Source organism: Furipterus horrens, unplaced genomic scaffold (assembly GCF_987537825.1).
Source record: "Furipterus horrens unplaced genomic scaffold, mFurHor1.1.pri manual_scaffold_7, whole genome shotgun sequence".
Lineage (NCBI taxonomy): Eukaryota > Metazoa > Chordata > Mammalia > Chiroptera > Furipteridae > Furipterus > Furipterus horrens.
In genome coordinates this window covers 51,648,089-51,670,132 of record NW_028327177.1, presented here as the reverse complement: position 1 = coordinate 51,670,132, position 22,044 = coordinate 51,648,089, and the positions used below count along the sequence as shown (strand labels likewise).

General features: G+C 36.7%; 1 protein-coding gene across 3 annotated transcripts in view; it reads right to left on the bottom strand.

The window, feature by feature from the left end:
* The window catches only part of RB1CC1 (RB1 inducible coiled-coil 1), an 82,565-nt gene extending 60,772 nt beyond the window's left edge, over positions 1–21,793 (bottom strand). For all 3 annotated transcript variants that reach the window (XM_090283704.1, XM_090283705.1, XM_090283707.1), the window contains exons 1-2: positions 21,433–21,793; positions 33–148 (exon numbers count right to left, since the gene is read on the bottom strand). The gene's annotated coding sequence lies outside the window, so the exon portion shown is untranslated. The remainder of the gene's footprint in view (positions 1–32; positions 149–21,432) is intronic.
* Positions 21,794–22,044: the final 251 nt, after the last annotated feature.

The following is a 22,044-nucleotide window of genomic DNA, read 5'->3' as shown; positions in this document are numbered from 1 at the left end:
TCTCTATTGTGAAGGTAGGAACTGTTACTTACCGTCAGGCACTGTGAAAAGGGCTACTGCTTTTCTTAACAAAGCAGATTAAAACGAACTTATGTTTGCTTTGCTTGATATTGGCAACTGAATGGCATTACTGGTTAAACTCAGTGAACTGAAAAAGAAAAATTTCTGGATTATTACAGACAGAATAATTCAGTATGTGACAATAATCTGTGATTACTGTTCTCTTCCTTTTAAAATTACCTACTGAAAGAGTAATCTCTACTCTGTCTCTTTCCTACCTGCACATTCAGTGAAACCACAAGCATGTGATATCAACCCACATCACTCCATTAAAAGACATCAAACAAAAGTCTCCAAAGAACTCCTCAAACTGCCAAACCCTACTACCATTTTTCATTCCTTAAAATATAATGGTAAGATTCCAGGTTGTGGAACCAGACTGCCTGAGTTTGATCTGGCCCCATTACTTGAGCAAGTTACTTAACTATCGAAGTTTCTTTGTTTGTAAAACGGGAATAAAAATGGTACCTTAAAGACCTCTCCACCTCCAATTACCCATACTCAAGTGAAATCCTGACTCCCTTCACCCTTGGTGTGAGCAAGGCCTATGAACTGCTTCCAATCAATGAAACCTGGTGAAGTTGATGAAATGCCACATGATTGCTACTCTAGATTATAGCTTCCACCTTGCCAACTGACTCCCTCGCTTGCCAGCTTTGATGAAGTAATGAGCTGCCATGAGAGGCCCACATGGCAAGAAAATGAAGTTAGGCTCTGGCCAAAACCCAACAAGAAGCTGAAGGTCTCAGTCTTGCAAGGAACAGAATCTGACAACCACAAGAGCTTGAAAACAGATCATTCCTCAGTCAAGCCTTAGATAAGACCCTAGCCCTGGCCAACACCTTCACTGCAGTCTTGTGTGAGACCCTGAAGTAGAGGAACCAGCCAGCCATGACTAGAAACTGTGAAATAATATTTGTATTGTTTTAAACAATTAAAATTGTGGTAATTTCTTACCCAGTAAGAGTATCCCACATCATAGGAATACTATGACAATTAAGCAAGGAAAAAAAAGTTAATATATCAGTATGGCGCTAGGTAGATAATTAAGAATTCAATAGACCCTAACTGGTTGCTCAGTTGGTTAGAGCCTTGTTCCGATACGCCAAGGATGAGGGTTCAATTCCCAGTCAGGACACATACATCAAGCAATGAATGCATAAATAAGTGGAAAAATAAAATGACCTGCATAAATAAGTGGAAAAACAAAATGATCTTTCTCTCCCCCCCCCTCTTTTTCTCTCTCTCCTTCTCCTTTCCTCTCTAAAAATAAATAAATAAAATTTACAAAAAGAAAGAGAATTCAGTAAATAACCCTAGTATCCCTTTTTAGGCTCTTCCTCCTTTGCTGACTCTCCAGTGTTCATGTGGGATCTCAACCATCCCTCTTCACTCTTGTAGCTCACCTATCCCCATGGCTGCAGTTACCACCACTGTTGATTCCCAAAATTAGCCAAAATCTCTCCATAGAACCTATGTTATTTATCCAACCCCTCTCAAACTCCAAATTTTCCATATGCATTTCATTATTACTGTTTCTAAAACTGAACTCATTTTTTTCTGCCTCCTAACCTACTCCTTTTTTAATTGTATCTTTTTGTTGATGGAATCTACATTCACCTGACCTCTCAAGTGCTATACTAGATCTTTCATCTTCCTCACAGACCTCTCAAGTGCTATACTAGATCTTTCATCTTCCTCACAGGCCCTTATTGATTCTGAATTTTTACACAAAAGCTTTTAACAACCTGCTCCACATCACCTCTATCTCTATCTCTAGTCCACCAACATCCACACTACCTTCGAAAAGACCATTCTAAATGCTCAGCTAATCGAGTTTTCTGCTGTACCAGCTGTGATTAATTTTTTACAGCAACTGCCTTTTATGAGTAATGACTATATTCCATAACTTATTCTAAATGTTTTATTAAGTGAAATTCTTTCATTTGATCCTCAAGAATCTTTGTGGTGGGCAGATAATATATATTATCATTCTCATATTACAGATTAAAAACTAAGAATTAAGGACATAAATAATGATATCAGTTATCAAACCCAGGCAGTCCAATTTTCTCTCTTCCCTTTAACGAGTACAAAAACATCCAATAAGACAGCGAAAATTACATGGCTTCTTTCTTTCCACCACAACTTAACCATTCTCTTCCTCCCCACAAATCCCAAATATCACATCGCTTAAACTCCATGAACAAAACAGTTTAAAGTCTGAGCCTTCACCATCCCTACTTAACACCCTCCTTCCTCTATCTGCTATTATTACTCCTTCTCCCTTGCCTACTTCCCAGCCCAACATTTTCTTTCATAGATTTAATCACAATCATATCATTAACTGTGCTGTGTACTTTGTATTTCTATGCTTGCATATATTTTGATGTTTCTGTTCATATTTCTCCCTTCTACTGAATAGCATGCTTCTTTAAAGCAAGGGCTGTGCATTCCTAAGAACTAGTCCTAAAATATTTTCTAAATAACAATAAATGAATAATTCTATATTAGTAAAAGATTATTCTATATCCTTGTTAAAACTGCTATTAAGTCACATGGTTGACATCTACCACAGAATTTCTTCAGGTTCTCAAAGAGTGAGCCCTAGATTTTTCAACATCATCTCCACGACAATAAGGCTCCATTTCATTCATCAGCCCACTAGTATCATTTATAGGTGATTCAGATACTCTACAAATGCAGACTCAATGACTTGGCCCAACAAAACAGATACTCCCATTCCACCTAGCTAACAGATATAAGATGCTCCTATTATACTACAGATTAGCACCAAACCCTTTTTTTAATCCTCCTGTGAGGATATGTTTATTGTTTAAAGAGCGAAGAAGGGGGAGAGAAGAGATACAGAAACATCGACTGGTTGCCTCCACACACTCCCCACCCCAGACTGGAGATCTAACCTACAACCTAGGTATGGGCCCTAACTGGGGATCAAACCCGCAACCTTTTGGTGTATGAGATGACACTCCAACCACCTGAGCCACCTGGCCACGAATAGCACCAAAGCTTTTAATGAATAAAGGAAAATGGCTAGGAAGTCAACAGATTAAAATGACGAATATAGGATTTCATAGCCTTCAGGTAACAGAGCTGGGCCCCTGGGTGAGTAACAGTAAGCAACGTCCCTTGCCAATCCCTGTAGGGTGAAAAAAAATATTGTTACAAGTCACTAAAAGTTTGAGTATTTCATACCAGAGCATGACCCAGTATATCCTGACTTACATTACTTAATAATTTTTCCCCAGTATTACAAATGTTTCATAAACATTAATACTGATGTCCAAAAAGCATTCCAACTTGTAAATTCACCATAATTTATATACTTACTAACTCCCAGGGTTTGGTGTTTTTATCTCACAGATATACATTTTTCTTATGCTTATGATTATTTCCATAAAGTGGATTCGCACAAGTAAAATTGCTGTGCCAAAGCATTCAAATATTTTAAGACTTAGAATTGATTCATTTACCAATTTATACTCCTCAGACAATATACTTGGTCAACCAGTTGACTCTATGCTTTTAATATCATATTGTTACATGCTTGCTAGTATTATTTAAATTATATTTAAACACTGTCTTTAACTATTACTGAGTTTCAACTTTAGCCATTTGCTTTATCATTTGAGACACTTCATAACCCATACACCTCTCTCTATATATGAATTTCCCCTTAACTATCTGAAAGTAATTAGCAGACAAACGTCTTATGTGTTTGCTAACAGCCAGGATTTTCTCATACATAGCTGCAGTATATTTATCAAATCATTAAATTTAACACTGATGCAACATTAGTATCTAATCCACAGTCCACATGCAAATCATTGCCCCAATAATATCCATTATAGTGTTTCCCCCTTTCAGGATCCAATTCAGCATCATATATTGGATTTAGTTGTAAATCTATTACTCTCCTTCATTATGGAACAGTCCATCAATCTTTCTTTTTCTCTTCATGATCTGAGTCAATAGTGCTCTCAATCCATCAGAGGCTTTAGAAATTATTAAAGAGTAAAGAGGACCTCAATGCCATTACTCAGTTCCATAAAACTTACAGTAAGAGAAAGAAATTCTGACAAGTTGTAGTGGCTACTACGTGCATTGAAACAACCAATCTTTTAATCTGATAAGTCATCATAGAAAACAGCTCTACCTAAGAAACCACAATCATTAATGATGCTGACAAAAAAAGCCAAGTGAACAAAATTTATTTGAGAATTAACCTGTCTATATACTTCATGAACAATGTAAACAATTTCAAGGATAGTTCTGATAAGTTTTGGATCTACTATCTATGCACACTTGAGACTACTATACTATTGGTCCTTTAGCTCATATCTAACAGCTTCTAAGTGAAGTTAATGACAGGATGGAATTGTTGACCTACCCTGATATGACATCCCATGTTTTCATCCATTATCATTGTTTATGACCATCAAACAGACAGCTTTAATCAGAAGTTCCCTTTTCACTCTATATACCCCCATTTAATGTCAGCTACCACCAAGGGACTGCCCTAGAAGAGCACAGAGAAAAAAATCTAACTAGTAAGATCAGTCAGCATTTCCCCATGGGTCTACCAGCGATGGTGGTTTGAGTAAATGTCAGGCTTATGACTTTACAGCCACAGATTACTCGTATTTATTCCAAATGTCCATTGTACATGGAACATAAAATAATTACCACTAACACTTGAGTGATTCATTGTACACCAGTCATTATACTCAGGTGTGTTGTAGGCATTACTTTAATAATTTTCATAACATGTAAGATATCCATATTATCAGTTTCCTTTTGCAAATGAGTGGTAGGATTCAAAGGTTACTCGGCTTGCCCATAAAGGCAAAACCTTGGTAAATAGAAATTCCAGAGGGTTAAAACCAGGTCAGTTTACGACATTCATTCAATATAAATATCACTTGAGAATCTAATATGTCCTGAGCATTTTCTCAGTTTTGGGAATAAAACAAAACAATATGAGAAAATTGCCTTCACTCATGAAACTTACATTCAGGCAACACGAAAATTTTATGTCTATATATGATACAAACTCCATATCTACTTTCTGAAAGAATAACTACAAAAAAGGCATTTATCTTTTAAAAACAATTCCAAAATACAAGCTTGCACCTTTGTTTTACTCTTTAAAGATACCGATATTCTTGACTTAACGAACCAAAGACTACCAGCTATGATACCCTCACAATTCCTTCCATGAGAAAAGTTCGTTTTACACCCATCAGTCAAATGACCAAACCGTGGCATAAAAAGAAAGCTCAGTTATTTTGCAAAGACATGTAGCGAAAGAGTAGTACAACCAGAGTTAAAATCCATGGCTTGATAGAGAAAAAAATGAAAAACATGAATGCACTGCTAAAACATGTAATCACCTTCAGTGACTTGACATTTAACTCTTCCCTTCAGAAATTCCAATATTTTCCCCCACCTATTTTACCACTTTCTATGACCATTTTTAAGTCTTTATTTTTCTAAATACAATACAAAAACAGTTCCGAGACTAAGTAAGGGGGATAAGATGGCAGAACGGTGTGGGGTGGGGATGGCAGTGAAAAAAATATCCCTGGATCAACAATAGGCCCTTCTTTTTTTCTATAAAAAACCTACAAGAATCTAGGTAAATAAATAAGCATGCAGACTTCCTCCTCAGCACAACTACCAACTGGCATCACCTATTCATCTAACTTCCCATACTCTTCAAAGAGGCTGGTTCCTGCTGTACTTTTTCTTTGTTTTTTTAAGCGTGTGATTCCATTTTTCTCTTTTACCCCTTCAATTCTTTTTATTTCCCTTCCCCCACACCCTCCCTTTGGCAACAATCAGTTTGTTCTCCATATTTATGTGTCAGTTTATATTTTGTTTTACTTATTCAATTGTTTTTCAGTCTACATATAAGTGATATTACATAGTGTTTGTCTTTCTCTGACTTGTTTCACTTAGAATACCCTGTAGGGTCCATCCACGTTATCACAAATGACAAGATTTCATTCTTTTTTATTGAGAAACAACATTCCATTATACATGTGTATGGTGGGAGGGCAAAAGTAAGTTAACACTTTGAGTACACGAAGCAAGAATTTATTCTTGTATTATTATTTATTTGTATTTTTCCAGCCAAACACTGTAAACCTACTTTTGTCCACCCCTGTACACACACACTCCATTCATCTACTGATAGATATCTAGGTTGGTTCCATATTGTGACCACTACCACTCCTAATTACTATTAATGTTGCAATGAACACAGGGGCATACATATCTTTTCAAATTAGTGTTTTTGGTTTTTTGAATAGATACTCAGAAAGGAAACTAATAGATCATAGAGCAGCTCTATATTTAAATTTTTGAGGAATTTCCATATTTTTCACGGCGGCTGCAATAATTTACACTCCCACCAACAGTGTACACAGGTTCCCTTTCCTCCATATCCTTGCCAGCATTTGTTACTTGTTGATTTACTGATGACAGCCATTCTGACAGGTGTGAGGTGACAATTCATTGTGGTTTTAATTTGCATTCCCCTGATGATGATGTTGAGCACCTTTTCATGTCTGTTGGTCATCTGTATGTCATCCCCTTTGGAGAAATGTCTATTCATATCCTTTGCACATTTTTATTTTTAAATATTTTATTTATTTATTTTTTGAGAGAGGGGAAGGGAGGGAGAATGAGGGAGAGAAACATCAATTGTGGTTGCCTCTCGTGCGCCCCCAACTGGGGATCTAGCCAGTAACCCAGGCATGTGCCCTGACTGGGAACTGAACTGACAATCCTTCAATTCGCAAGCTAGTACTCAATCCACTGAGCCACACCAGCCAGAACTGCCTATTTTTAAATAATTTTTTTTTGTTTGTGTTAAGTTGTATGAGTGCCTTATATTGTATATTTTGGATACTAACCCCTCATCAGATATATCATTAACAAGTATCTTCTCCCATTCAGTAGGTTGTCTTTTTGTTTTATTGATGGTTTCCTTTGTAGTACATAATGTTTTTAGTTTGATGTAGTCTTATTTTTTGTTTTCCTTGCCAGAAAAGACATAGCTAAAAAGATATAACTAAGAGCAATGTCAAAGAGTTTCCTGTCTATGTTCTGGCCTCGGAGTTTTATGATTTCTCACATTTAAGTCTTTTATCCATTTGAGCTTATTTTTAATCTATTTGAATTTATTTTTATATATGGTGTTACAGAGTGGTGCAATTTCATTTTTTCTATTTTCATTTATCAGTCCAGTTTTCCCAGCAACATTTATTGAAAAGAGACTACCTTTACCATATTGTATACCCTGGACTCCTTTGTCACAGGTTAATTTACCATATAATACGGAATTTCTTTCTGGACTTTCTGTTCTATTCCATTGATCAACAGCTCTGTTTTTATCCCAGTACCATACTGTTATGATTATTGTAGTTTTATAGTAGTTTGATATCAGAGAGCTAAATACCTCTCACTTTGTTCTTCCTCAAAATTTCTTTGGCTATTCAAGGTCTTTTGTGGTTCCATATAAGTTTTAGGACTAGTTTTTCTAATTCTGAGAAACATGCTATTGGTATTTTGATACACAATGCACTGAATCTCTTTATTGCTCTAGGTAGTAAGTACATTTTAATATCACTAATCCTTCCAATCCATAGGCAGGGTATATCTTTTCATTTATTTGTGTTCTTCAATGTCCTGTGGTTTTCAGAGTACATGAACTGTACTTCAGGATAACCAATATCTGATGAAGGAATGTCCTTTATTATAGAAAAACTCTAGTTAATACTATAGAAAAATATAGATGATCACTGTGCAATAAAATATTGGATCTAGACATCAAAAGATGTTAATTAGAAGAAATGTGACAGATAAATAAGGCTATAAACATAAATACATTGATCATTTGCCACTCTGCTATCGACAGAAGTGTCTGTTTCAACTAAAACTATACATTCCATCTACAGACTATTCTTGCCTACCTCCCAAAAAATGAGGCTAAATCTACTTCTATGTACAGTTACCAATTAATAAGTAATATGGGCTATAGAGAAAAACATAAACAATATAAAAAAAACAATCAGTTAAATTCAGAAATGAGCATTCGACAGAACAATCTAATTTCTTTAACAAACAGCTTCAGAAATAAAAGGAAGAATTCTATCTATTAAAGGAGAAGAGACATAATAACCAAAACTTATAGAACAATTCCAGAAGTTCCTCATCCCTACAACAGAAGAAAGATAATAAAAGCTACAAACTTTGATAAATAACTTATTCATTGGTTTGTTTTGTTTTGTTTTGTTTTTTAGCAATATTAGGAACGATTTCACAAAAGTAAATCTATTCTATAAAAGACTACCATAAAGAACCATGTCTACCCTGAAATCTAACTATTAGCAATGTGTATTCAAGGACTACAAAAGCATACTAGTAATTACACATCTCACCCTCCGCCATTCATGCCGGACAAAAACTTAATTTTCCCCACACTTATTGATCATCTTTTCTCATGTTGATGGATATAAGGTATTGAAACATTTTCTGAGAGCAGTCTTTCACTGTGGTTAAGACAGAGCTAAGTTTTCTTTTCCATAATTTCTCAGAGAATGCTTAACATGTTGTTAAATAAATATGAACAAAGCGTATCAGCTCTCAGCAAACAATATTTGCAAACAACCCAGAAACATGAACAGAATACACAATGTCTAACACATAGGGACTCTGTGGCTACTTAGTATCCATGACAAGCCATAAACATTATTTTACTAAATGAAAGAAACAGTAACAATTGCAAATACAATGAAAATCACAATGCTCTATAAGTAAGCATATATGTACTGAAACATACAAATCAAATTTCCATTTTGCACCAACACAATAAATAAAAAATATTTTAAAAATTCAAGACTTTCTTATTCTTAAACTACACTCACCTTTTTCAGCAAAAATCATCATAGATGTGAAAAATGAAATTTACTTTTGAGTTAAAAGTTCCCCTGAACTGTCACTGCACTACAGAAAAGTTGACCTGGATGAGGACTGAAGTGCCTGAGTACTCAGGATTCTATGAGGTAAATTTTATGTATAAGGCTCACAAAGGAAACAGACAAAATTGAGTCTCTATCTTGAAAGGCTGTACAATATAACATGGGTAACAAAATGTAAAGAAAAGCCAGATATAAATGGGAACTTAAGTTCCACTACTCTCTCTCAAGTAAGTATGAACTCTGCTCCAGACCAAACAATTGGATATCATATAGATTTTCACTTTTCCATCACCTAAATCTCCTTATAGAGCTGCCTGATCTCAAGTTTTCTCTTCTATACTTTAGCTCCTACACAACCAGAGTCATTTTTTCAAAAATCTACTTTCTTGAAATGTTATTTGAACCCTGGATTACTAACTTTTATGTAGTTATGTCATAGCTTAACAGAAATATGTTTAAGAAAGATTTTATTTCTATCTTTTAATTTTTTTAAATTTCACAGATTGGACACAAAAGAAAATGAAAATATGAATATTTATGTAAGCACTGGTCAGATTCTAACTGAAAAATATGGTTTATAAAAATTAATTAAATGTTGCCCCAACCAGTGTGACTCTGCTGGTTGGGCATCATCCCGCAAAGTGAAAGGTTTCCAGTTCAATTCCAGGTCAGGGCACATGCCAGATTCAGTTTGGCCCCCAGTTGGGGTGTGCACAAGATGCATCCTATTGATGTTTCTCTCTCAACATCGGTGTTTCCCTCCCTTTCTTACTCCCTTCCCCTCTCTCTAAAAATAAATAAATAGGAACACGATTTTAAAAATTAATTAAATGCTCTATGTGGATAATCTAAGTCAGAGTTCTAAAATTGTATTGAATTATATCTTTTCTACCCAATCCATGAGCCACGTGGCTTTATTATAAAAAAGAAAAAAAGAAAAAAAAAACCTTAGTATCAGTACACATCTAAATTTTCATTTCTGAATCTGTAAAATGGGAACGCTATTACCTGCTTTGTATAGCTTTTGTAGAAAACAAGTAAAATAATCTATGCAAAAGGACTAACTCAGCACAATGCTTCACAGTAAATACTCCAAAATGTCACCTAGTGACCAGAAGTAACTGTGACTTAACACAAAGTACTCAAGAGCATCTACCAAGTGAACAGCCTCTCATTAGCAAAAATATTCTTGGGATACAATTAGCAGTAAATAAATAACAAAGCAGACTTCAAATAGTAACCCAGAAAGGTCACATCCAAGTAGTAGTAGTTTTTTTCTTTCTTTCTTTCTTTTTTTTTTTTTAAGGTTTTATTTATTTACTTTTACAAGGCAGGGAAGGGGAGGGAAGGCGAAAGAGGGAGAGAAATATCAATGTGCACAAGATACATCCACCAGTTGTCTCTTGCAGCCTCCAGCTGGGAACCTGGCCCACAACCCAGGAATGTATCCTGACTGGGCATCAAACCAGCGACCTTTCAGTTCACAGGACAGTGCTCAATCCACTGAGCCACAGAAGCCAGGGCGTAGTAGTTTCTTTATTAGCTAATGTATTCAAAGGCTCTTTAATTAAAATCATCATTATCATTATCACCATCATCATCATCATCTTGACCTGTTCAAACTGTATTTCTCCTACTTGGTTAAATATTGGGTTGGCCAAAAATTTCCTTTGGTTTTTTTCCCGTAAAATGGCTCTAATATAATAGTGCTTAGCTGTCTTTAATTTCATTCGAAACAATTTTGTATTGTGACAGCTGTTATATCAGAGTGCATTAAAAAAAAAAAAAAAAAATCTGCCCTGGGTGGTGTGGCACAGTGGATTAAGCACCATCCTGTGAACCAAAAGGTCGTTGGTTTGATTCTCAGTCAGGCACATGCCTGGTATGCAGGCCACATCCCCAGATGGGGACACACAAGAGGCAACCACACATTGATGTTTCTCTCCCTCTCTTGCTCCCTCCCTTCCACTCTAAAAATAAGTAAATAAAATATTAAAAAACAAAAAGAAAAGCTGACTTCTCAGCACACGGTCACAGTACTGAGAGCCTCAGTTAAAAAAAAAAAAAAGCATCAAAATTGGTGAATTTTTGTTTAGCCATTTTAATACTGATGATGGAAGAAAATACACAGCACTTTTAACATATTATAATTTATTATTTCAAGAATGGTGAAAACGCAAATGAAACACAAAAAAAGATTTATGCAATGCTTGGAGACCATGCTGTGACTGATGGAACGTGTCAAAAGTGCTTTGCGAAGTTTTGTGCTGAAGATTTCTTGCTGCATGATGATCCACAGTCAGGTACATCAGTTGACAATGATCAAATCAAGACATTAATTGAAAACAATTAACATTATACCAGGCAGGAGACAGCTAACATACTCAAAATATCAAAATCAATAAAGCACTGGTGAAAATGAAAAATGTGTCTTTCATTTTATGGAAAAAAAACAAAAATACGAAGTTTTTGGCCAACCCAATATGTCATGTGAGTAAGTACTCCCTTGCCCCTGTTCTAATAGTCACTATGTGTCCCTCTCTTCTACTTAATTGCCATTAAGCTATCTAATAAGTGCCTACTACCATAACCTAACTGACAATAACCTAACTGAGCTCCACCTACCTACAGACTTCATCTCAAATTTATCTTGGAAGACAGCACCAACTAAAAAATCTTAGGTATTTTTATTTCATTTTATTTCTCCCCAGACTATAAATGCTTTATAACATCTACTCAATTGTCTAAATTCCTTGGACTAACACTCTAGTATTGCCCTGACTACAGGAAGCTCCATGCCATTAAACTGATCTCCCAAGAGGTGAATTACCCTTGGTTTTTCTGTGCCTTTACTCTTGTCATTTCATTGCCTTCATTTTGTAACCAAGAATTCACCACCATTCTGGTCCCAAAAGTTTTCACCAATCTATTGGCTGTCAAAGATCTTCCCTACTAAGGCCCACATTTCAAATTCGAAATAATCAGATGACAGTGTTTGCAATCAGAACATAAATCAGTGGCTTGCTATATTTTTTTCCCCATGTGCCAAATGCCTGACATTCCCCAAATTATATTGTAAATGGCTAAAGAAAACTTGGCCATGCCTTACACCTCTCTTTAAACCACCCTAGTACCTAATATATTACCTAAACATTGGACAATCAATAAATGAGGCCAAGGCCATGATAAGAACTATAACAAGACCCAAAACTACAATCAGAAAAGAAAAAAAAAAAAAAAAAGGCTCCACAAGATTCCACAGGAATATTGTCTCTATTTACAAAAATGTATAATTTACATATTTTTATTACTTGCTCTCAAAATACAATGATCCAACAAAGCTGAAGTCTCTCCTCTTGTATGAAATTGTTAAAACATTAAGCAAAAAGGGGTATTAGTAACTATGCATATATCTGGTCATCCTGAAATTTAAAAAAAAAAAGAAACTTAAAAGAAAAAAAAAAAAAAACCTGAATTTTAGTCCACCTTTACTTCTGTGACCCTGAGAGCCAGGTACTTAAATTTCTCTAAATACATTTTCTCACCTGAAAATTCAAAGGGGAGCACTGGCTGATTCTTCCAAGCTTCTATAAAGTACCAAGTAGTCAGATTATATATTAAACCCAGTTCTAATTTATTTCATGTGTCAGTCACCAAAGATTAAAAAAATAAAAATATATGTTCTCTGACAAGAAGCTTAATCACATAAATGAACATTTCAATATAATATATATTAGAGAGAGCTATGTATGCAAGTTATATTGTGAAGAAATGTGCAAGATGTGAATACTACTACTTTCACATAAAATAGGTATCATTAAAAGAAAAATATGTAATACTGATTTTTAGCTAGAACCCATGATTTACCCTCTTAGATTACATTTATTAAAACTAAAGGGGATAAGCTTAGTAGTTACTTGCTTTATTTTATCAACTTTTAAAAGTTAGGATTGCTCTTTAGGTACATTTTCCCTTACCCTATATAAAATCTATTATAAGTGGGTTGAATCTAAAAGATCTAGAACTAAAGTTATTACATGCAATTTTTAAGAACTAGCATAGAAGCCAATTGTTGTTAAATGAATTAACTTTATATGACATATAAAATATAAACCTAGTATATATATATAACACAGTATTACTTGATACCAATGTTCATTTTATATATAAACTTATCTTAACTTCTACAAATGAAATTATGTACAGTGTGGACAAATAAAAGAAGCCACATACTAAATCTGACAAGTTTAGGGGAGGCCTGCAGGCCTTACAAATTCAGAGGCCTAAAATAACTACATAGAATGGTTTGAAATTAAAAGTTCCTAACTAAAAGGGCGTCAAGATGCGTAGTCCTTTCCTAGGCCAGTAACTCCCTCGATGAAGGTCAATCTTTATCTTAATTGAGCCTGTCTATTGTCTCTTTGCATCTAAAAATAACACACCTTTGGAATATCAGAGTAATCCCTTTTTTTCCAGAACCCTCAGGGCATAATCATCCACCAAAGTGAGAAACCACAGAATCCCTTCATTATCTTGTTGCCCAAACATCATTTCTGTGCTGTAACTTAACTATTTTATACTCACCAACATAAAAGAAATATTTGTCTCTTCATTTTACTCTTTATCTGATCCTGCTTTTCCTTATCCCACCTCCCTAACCTACCACCAATGAATTTCATGTAACCCTCCTTATACTTGTCTCCTCCTTTAATTGTAACATGAAAAAAAACTGAAAAACTGCCATTCTCTGGAACATTTTCTCAGTCTGTTGAGATTTTTGCTTCCTGGCAATTGTCATCAGTATGGTTCAAAGAAACTCATAAAAATTCTCTAGAGGTCTGGATATTTGTTACATTGACAGTATTACAGAAGTTAACACAATCCAATTCTAAATTAAAAGCAACAGATAACAAAAAGATGTTCTTAAAATAATTATGTGGCCCTTTGTCTTCACACTATGTTTAGTTTCTACCCATAGAGACCAAACTATTAACTATCTATAACATATAGAGAGAGAAACTGCAGGCAAGAATATTTACCAAAACATGTTAAACATACTGAAACAGTAATTAAAACTGGGATCCTGGCCCATTCACAGACAGATAACATAGAACAGAACAAATGAAAACATGTCTTTATATGCACACACAGATATACAATAATAAAATTTCAAATTGGGGGAAATGATAAATTGTTCAAGCAATAGTATTATGACAAATGGCTATTCATAGCATGCAGAAAAATAAAGTCTATCTGAAATGTCATTTTTTGACCCTGAGACTGCAAAGTGTTGATAAGAAAACAGCACACTGGCACAGTTTTGGCAAGAATGTATACTGGTACAACTGTTAAGGAGATTTAATCTGGCAATATGTACCAAAACTGAAAATATGCAAACTAGCAATTCTGCCTATAGAGATGTCTTAGAAGCAGGTAATAACTAGACACGAGTACAGAGGTATATATCCAATAATTTTTGTTAGACTATTGATTTTAACAATAAAAAATTAGAAAACTGATGCACCTATGTGACATTATTTAGGCATTTAAAAATATTTGTTACATCTACACATATTGAGTAGTAATATATTCAGTAAGAAATGTCATGTGATTCTGTTTGAGGATTTTATTTTTACTTCATTAACTAATGCTCAGGGATGTATATGTATACACAAGCATCAAAGAAGCCTAGTCAGTTTAACGCCAATCTTTTTTAATGATGGCTAACTCTGGATGTGGAACTCTCACTTTCTCTGGTCTCCTTAAAAATCACATTTAGAGTCGGGGTGGGGCGGGGGACAATTTATTTCCATTTTGGAAAAGAAAATAACCCCATATTTCATGCATGATAAAGAACCTGAACATGCTGCCCTAGAAGAGCTGATCCAACTAAAAGAACAAGGCAATAACTCCCACTGCTGTCCCCATTCTAGCCATCAGTGTGATGTCCCAGAGCAGATCTGCCTTCCCGTTGTACATGTCTTCCTTAGACAGTCATTCATATTTAGTTCTCCATTTGTTATCTTTATGTACACTTAAAATGGAGAATAGAACTGTGAATAGAACATAAGATTTGGGATCATAAGACCCATAATTCAAGTCCTGTCCCCACTACTGACTGTGTGACCCTGCCCAACCTTATCTAACAAATTATTTTGATTACAAAAAGAAAATAAACTACCTATCTCAAAGGGTTATTGTGAGGAAATAAAGAAGAATCTACACATATATGGAAGAGTTATGCAAACTAAAGTTCAATACAAACATCCATTATTATTAACTAATCCAGACCACTGTCCTAAACTCAGGACTATCACTTAGCTGATGCTAAATATCTCCATTTAGAAATCATACTGTTAACTTCAAACTCAACATGTCCACATTTCAATTCAGTGCTTTTCCTTTAAAGCTACTCCTTAACTTCTTTTGTCAACAAAACCTATCATTCTCTTGTTATTCAAAGCTTGTTATTTCTGTTTAAATACTATCCATTTTTTCCTTTATAATCCAACCTCTCATTTTTAAATGACATAACCCTTATTTTAGACCCTAAACATGCTTCTTACTGCCTGTACGTCTCCATACTGCTCCAACTCTTTCTGAACATTTCTACCAGTTACAACCATGGTAGTCAGGCTGCTCGTCCTCAAGTATCTTCCCTAGAGCCTCACTCTTGCCCATAGGAGGCCACAAACCAATGGCCCACTGTGCTCTGTTGGTTCTTTGCAGTTACCCCTCCTGACTTAGGTTCAGTACCCAAAGGAGTTCTCTTATTTCATTATAGGCCTGCCCCTGTATGCATACAAATTTGCCAACTCTGGCATAAAACTAGATTAGCATTACAATGGCAGATTTGGGATAGGGGGTAGGGGAAACATTTACCTGTATTTGAATCTCATCCCTCCCACTTAGGCTCAGATAACCATTACACAACAGTTCATCAACTATAAAGTGAAATATTGCCTTTTACAGTGTGAATGAAAGGGATAGAAATGATGTATTTCAGACTCGTTCACATGCAAGGAATAAAGTAAAAGCTTTAAAAATGGTGGCAATTATAACTTCAAGTCCAAAATTCAATGACTTCATAATTAACCCCAGTTCATCTTTCTGAAAGTATCTCCAACTACTCCCCTACACAAAACTTACATTCTCACTTTATAAAGTCGTATCACATAAAATTTCCCCCATTTCTCATCTGAATTTTATTCATCCAAGTCTGGTCCAAAAGTATGGTGCTATTAGCACCTCTGGGAGGTCTTCCCTAATCACAGGTGGCTGAAAGTATTCTTTTCCCCACTTCTGAACTTACAGAGCTCTTACCTAGCTATAGAAGGTAATATCAGTTATGCTATGGGTGGGGGAATTTCACATCAAAGGATATTGTTCCTCGTGGATCCTTCTGGGATATAGTCAGCATTAAATGAGGGGAAGAAGGAAAGATGTATTTTTAAAAATACTGATTCCACTGAATTTATTCCCAGATATATAGGAGTTAAAACGGCTTTCATGCCGATAAGGAGAACAAGAAAGTACCTCCTATAATTATTTAGAAAACAAAAACAAAAAAAAACAAAAGAAAACAGTCTATCCAATTTATCAACTGGAGAATATTTACAATTTCCTCTTTGAGAGATTATAACCATAATGGTTAGATCGCTCATTCCAGGTTACTTACTGTCAGCTAGTCTAACTTATTCAAATTTTAGAATTAGTTTCTTATATGGGGAAAACAAAGAGAAAAATCCCAGATGACATTTTCTAAAACACCAAACTGAACACATTCAATCTTAATCAGAGTACGTTTACCATCTTCCTCACATTTCCCAAAAAAGAACCTTTCCAGAGGTTCAGAGCCTACAAATTGAACATCTTGTCTACAACTAAACAAGTAACTTCATGTAAGAACAGCACCAAAATAATGGCATTGACAGGAATACTTTTAACAGCTTAGAGTATGTCCTTCGCAGCTTTTTTTCCCCCTCTGTATACAGGAAATACATATCTATACAGTTTGTTTTCTAAAAGTGAAATAACATTATACATACTGCTATACCACTTGTTTGAGCTGAATATATAACATAACACAGGAACCTTTCCATGTAAGTACATATAAATGTATTATAAATTTTGATGTCTGCCATTCATAAAAATTATGTAAAATGCTTGACAAACATCATTGAAATTTGGAAATGTTGGTAAATAAATGGTCTAAAAATACGTTTTCCCAAGGAGTATCATTAATTTGCCATTTTGAATTAGTTTCATTCATAAAAACTAAATTCACTTTATAAGTATTATTGCTTTTTCTTTTTTCTTTTTCTTATGCCACATCATTTGATAGCTTCTGCTTAAAAGAACCATTAAAATGTATTTAAGGCCTGGCTGATATGGTTCAGTGGACTGAGTGCTGTGCTGAGAACTGAAAGGTCACAGGCTCAATTCACAGTCAGGGCATATGCCAGGTCCCCAACTGGGAGCATGTGAGAGGCAACCACACACTGATGTTTCCCTCCCTCTCTTCCCTTCTCTCTAAAAATAAATAAATAAAAAATATATTTTTTAATGAATTTAAGTCAGGTCTACTACAAAATAACTCTCCTGCCTCCAAAGTATACCAAGTATGGATGCCACAGCCATTTTCCTTATATTATTTTCACCAATTGGGGTATGACACCCAGAGCTATGCATGGTATAATTGTTAAGGGACAGCAATATCAAGTTGTGACACTTCCTTTAAATATGAATTGCTCTCTTAAATTCTTAATGCTTGCATAACTATACTAAAAATTTTCTTGTCCTTTGTTTCATTTTATAATAGATACTAAAAGTTTAAAAAAAAAACTGAAAACAAAATTACCTACATAGCAAATGTTGAATTAGCTTCATTCTGTTAAGCCAAGACTATATGCAAACACACAGCAATCTGGAAACATTAACAGTATGACAGTGATTTAACTAATATTTCAACATATTCTTATATAATTACTGACCAATTATGATATGTGTGGAATATCTACAAACCGATAAAATAGGATAATTCAAAAGAGAGCAAAATCATGGGGAGGGGGGGAGGTGTCATGGCATAAGCCTTAGGGCACTACCTAAAAAGCTGTGAAAAAAGAAACTAACCAGATGAGAGAAAGGGTGCTTGCAGGCACTTAAGTACTGTACTTGCAAAAAATTACTTAAGAGAACCTCAGCTTTACTGAAAAATGGAAGAAAAGCCATCCTCTCTAGGCTCTGGACAACAGAGGTCTAGTTTACAGGCAGGTTAGAGGTATTAGGTCCACAATAATGAAAAAAATCAGAGAAATTAGATCATTAAAATTTACACACTTTTTTCTACGACAATAAGTACAAAACCATCAGCCTAGCACTCCATAATTTGCTTCTATAACATTACATCTATCCCAATTTCTCAAAGCAGTCTGCATTTGTAATTTATCTTCTTTAAAATTTCCTACAACCTTACATACGAAGCCTACATTAAGTTCTTGTTCATTGGTCACTTTGCTAGAGCTAAAACTATGTGTTGCAGGGTTTTAATTAACATTACATTAAAAAAAAAAAAAAAAGATTCTAGCTCCAAGTTGCTTTACAGCCTTGTTGGGTTTAATGAAACAAATCTCTGTGCCTTTGCCCATGCACAGTTAAAGAGTACAGTAGTTTGCTTACTATGACCCAAAAGCCTGAATATCTGTAGAGCTCCCCACACCTCCACCACATTCTCTTATTACTATTCCCCTCTTTTGTAACCTGGCCACCCTCAGTAACCTTTTCACTTTTTCGTGTCTATGCCAAGTATCTCAAAGCCTTTGCATTTACTATTTCTTCTGCCAAGAATATTCTTTCCCTAGATGGTCAGTCACAAATCTAGCTTCCTCACTTTTCTTGGATGTTTATTCAAAAGTTACCAATCAGTGAGCCCTTCCCTGGCCACTAGCTAAAGTTTCAACCCTCCAATCCTGGTAGTTCATCTCCTCCCTTTTCTGCTTTATTTTTTCTCTCTACTCTATGTCTACTACTCCATATTTTTCTTGAATAAGTACAGGAATTTGGCTTGGTTTGTTCGCTGTCCCACATTTCTAGAGCAATGCTTGGCACATAATAGGTACATGATAAATCCTGTCAAAACTTGTTGAAATGGCCAGGATTTTTTTTTTTTTTTTAATACAGTGACTTATCCATGTCCTATCATGCTTTTTCTTCTAGAAATAGTCTCATACACTCTGTAAAAGCCCAAATCCCTTCAGTATATTTCCTTCAAATTTCCAATAATGCTCATTTATAATTATTTTTACACAAGAATCCAATTTCCTATTATAAGGTAATGATACTTTTACATGTTCTTACATTCCTCACACTAACTGGTTCAGAAGTCTGTGGTACATAAATAATCGTAGGAATTACTGTGTGTGGAAAGGAACTGCTAGATTTTCACTTGAGTTTTTTGAGCCAGTATTTTCTGTAGTACACAGGAAAAGCTTAATTGGGGTTAGAAAATAGCATTGCCCAAATGAGAAAATTTTACTAGTCATTCCCTTTTTTGAAAATATTCATAAATTATACATATTTGCAACATAAAGCATATGGCAGGTGTTCAAACCCTCGCTAAATTCCTGAGATTCTCAAAATTAGAAGCCAAATAAAAGCTCTTCTCAAGCTTACATAATAACAATTCAGGTTCAAAAGTGTGACTTTTCAAGAACAAAGGTCTTGTGTCCTCTGCCCTTTTAGACTTTATGAATTTGACTTACTAAAAGTCAATCTGCCAGGCATTCTGACTTTCTGTTTGTTAGCAAGGGCTAGAAAAATATTCTCAAAGACAGGAGTACTACACTTCATTGTTTTCCCTGTCATCCAATAACAACATAAAAGAACGAGGCCAATAACTAATCCTTACTTCAACATAAAATATTCAAAATAGACTAAATAAAATTATTTTAAAATGTGGTCTGAATCCATATCCAATTTCCATCAACACTTATCAATATAAGCATTTATCCACATAAAGCATCTCTTTTATAAAACTCTAGGTTTTAAAACACAATGCAAATATAATAAAATGACAGAAATACTGTATTACTAAGAAAATGTTTCTTCAGGCCATATTCTGTTACAACATTAAATACAGAATGCTAGTATCTTCACACCCTTAGCAATGGTCTGCTTATAAACAACCCCCCACAAAAAAATTACACCAACCACCTTCCTCAACCGTCCTTATGCTTCTCATAGTAATATCAGAATTGGAAGGACTCCTTTTGTATCAAATATCGAAATACAATATTGAGATTCTCAATTAAACCCTGATTTGTCTTAAGTTAAAAAGTCTCCTCCTAAATCGTTAACTTTCCAAATCTTCGGATAAACCAAACACCATCAACACACACAAAGAAAAACGGTTGGCAATAATAAAGTGGTTAACACAGGTACATTTTCCTATGGTCTAAATCACTGTTCCATATATAGTACACTTAAGGCGAACAGTGCTATGTACCTTAATGTCTTGTAGAAACGTGACTCGTTATCAACAGTAAGCACATTAGTGTTCCTTGGCACTCAGGCCCACATTACTTTGAGGTATGACCGCAGCTTAAAGTCATGACAGAAAAAAATGAGATTATTAAACTATAAACAATAAACATAGCACATCCACCTGGCAGTGTTAGAAACTATAAAGATATTTCGAGAAGCTGCCATTTCTCCTGTTTTTACCCAAGGAAGTTATGAAATCCGAATACACACTCTATCCCAAATCTATCAGTGGGGCGGGCGGAGGCTGAGTCATTCCTAGGAGTAACTTTATACCGATCCTCGCACTCCTGGGTCGGGACAAAGACATCCCGTTTCTCCCACTATACGCTTCGTTCGGCCTCGGCCCAATTCCATTCTCCGGTTTCTCAAGTCAAAGACACCATTAGGGCTGAGCCCGGCAGTGGTGACGAGCAACGATGCGCCCCCGAGTGGGGCTGCGTCCCGGCAGTGCGGGCGTCTCTCCCGCTCGGCCACTCCCGCAATTCGGCCGCGGGCTCGTACAGGAAGGCATCCTGGGGGCCCCGTCCGAATAAGCCGCAGGCAGGCCTAGACAGGGAGAGCCCACCTCACACCTCCCGCAGCCCAGTGGGGCTTCCATAGAAGCCGTGTGTCTCCACAGGGGCTGCAGCGTTAGCGAGGCGACCGCAAGGGAACACCTGCAGGGACCGGACGAGCTGGGCCCGCGGGCTCGCACACCTGCGCGCGGGCAGCGCTCCTCTACTGCCGGGACGGACCCCAGTGCCCCGGGCCCGCTACGCCGGAGCTCGCAGAACGGCCGCGGGGCAAAATGAAGGAAGAGGACACGGGCGGCGACGGTACCTACCTGGCAGCACCTCCCTCCCTGCCTACGGCAACAGCAAAGCCGGCAGCCCCTGGCACCATCTTCCGCCGCCGCCTCGTCCTCGGCGGCGGCTAACAACCTCCCATCCGGCACCGCCAACCGCCACAGACGCCGGCGTCCCGGTGCCAACCGCGACCCCGAACTCCGGACCGGAGGGAGTGGTCCGGACGAAGAAGGACGCGGTCAGGCCCCTCGGCTCTGGGTCAGGGGCCGGGGGACAGAGGGCCACGGCCGTCAGAGCCGAGGGGCCGAGACGAAAGGAGGACCCTGAGGCAGCGCCTAGGGCTCGGCAGGGCCGCGGACTCGGCCGCGTCAGGGTTTGTTATTGTCGATTCCGTCCCTTCCTCCGCGGAGCATGCCGGGAATCAGCGGGCGGGTGGGGAGGGGCGGTCCCGGAGGCGCAGGGAGGAGACGCGCAGGTCCGGAAGTTAGTGGACTGCCGGAAACGGGGATGACTCCGCCTCTAGTTGCTGTCCGCCGGCGGGCGGCTTGTTTGTCCTCTCCTGACCCGCGGAGGCTTTGCTGGGGCGGCCTGTTTCGGTGCTTTCCGCGGTCCGGCCGCTTACAACCACAAGGTGAACTTGACCTTCCTTG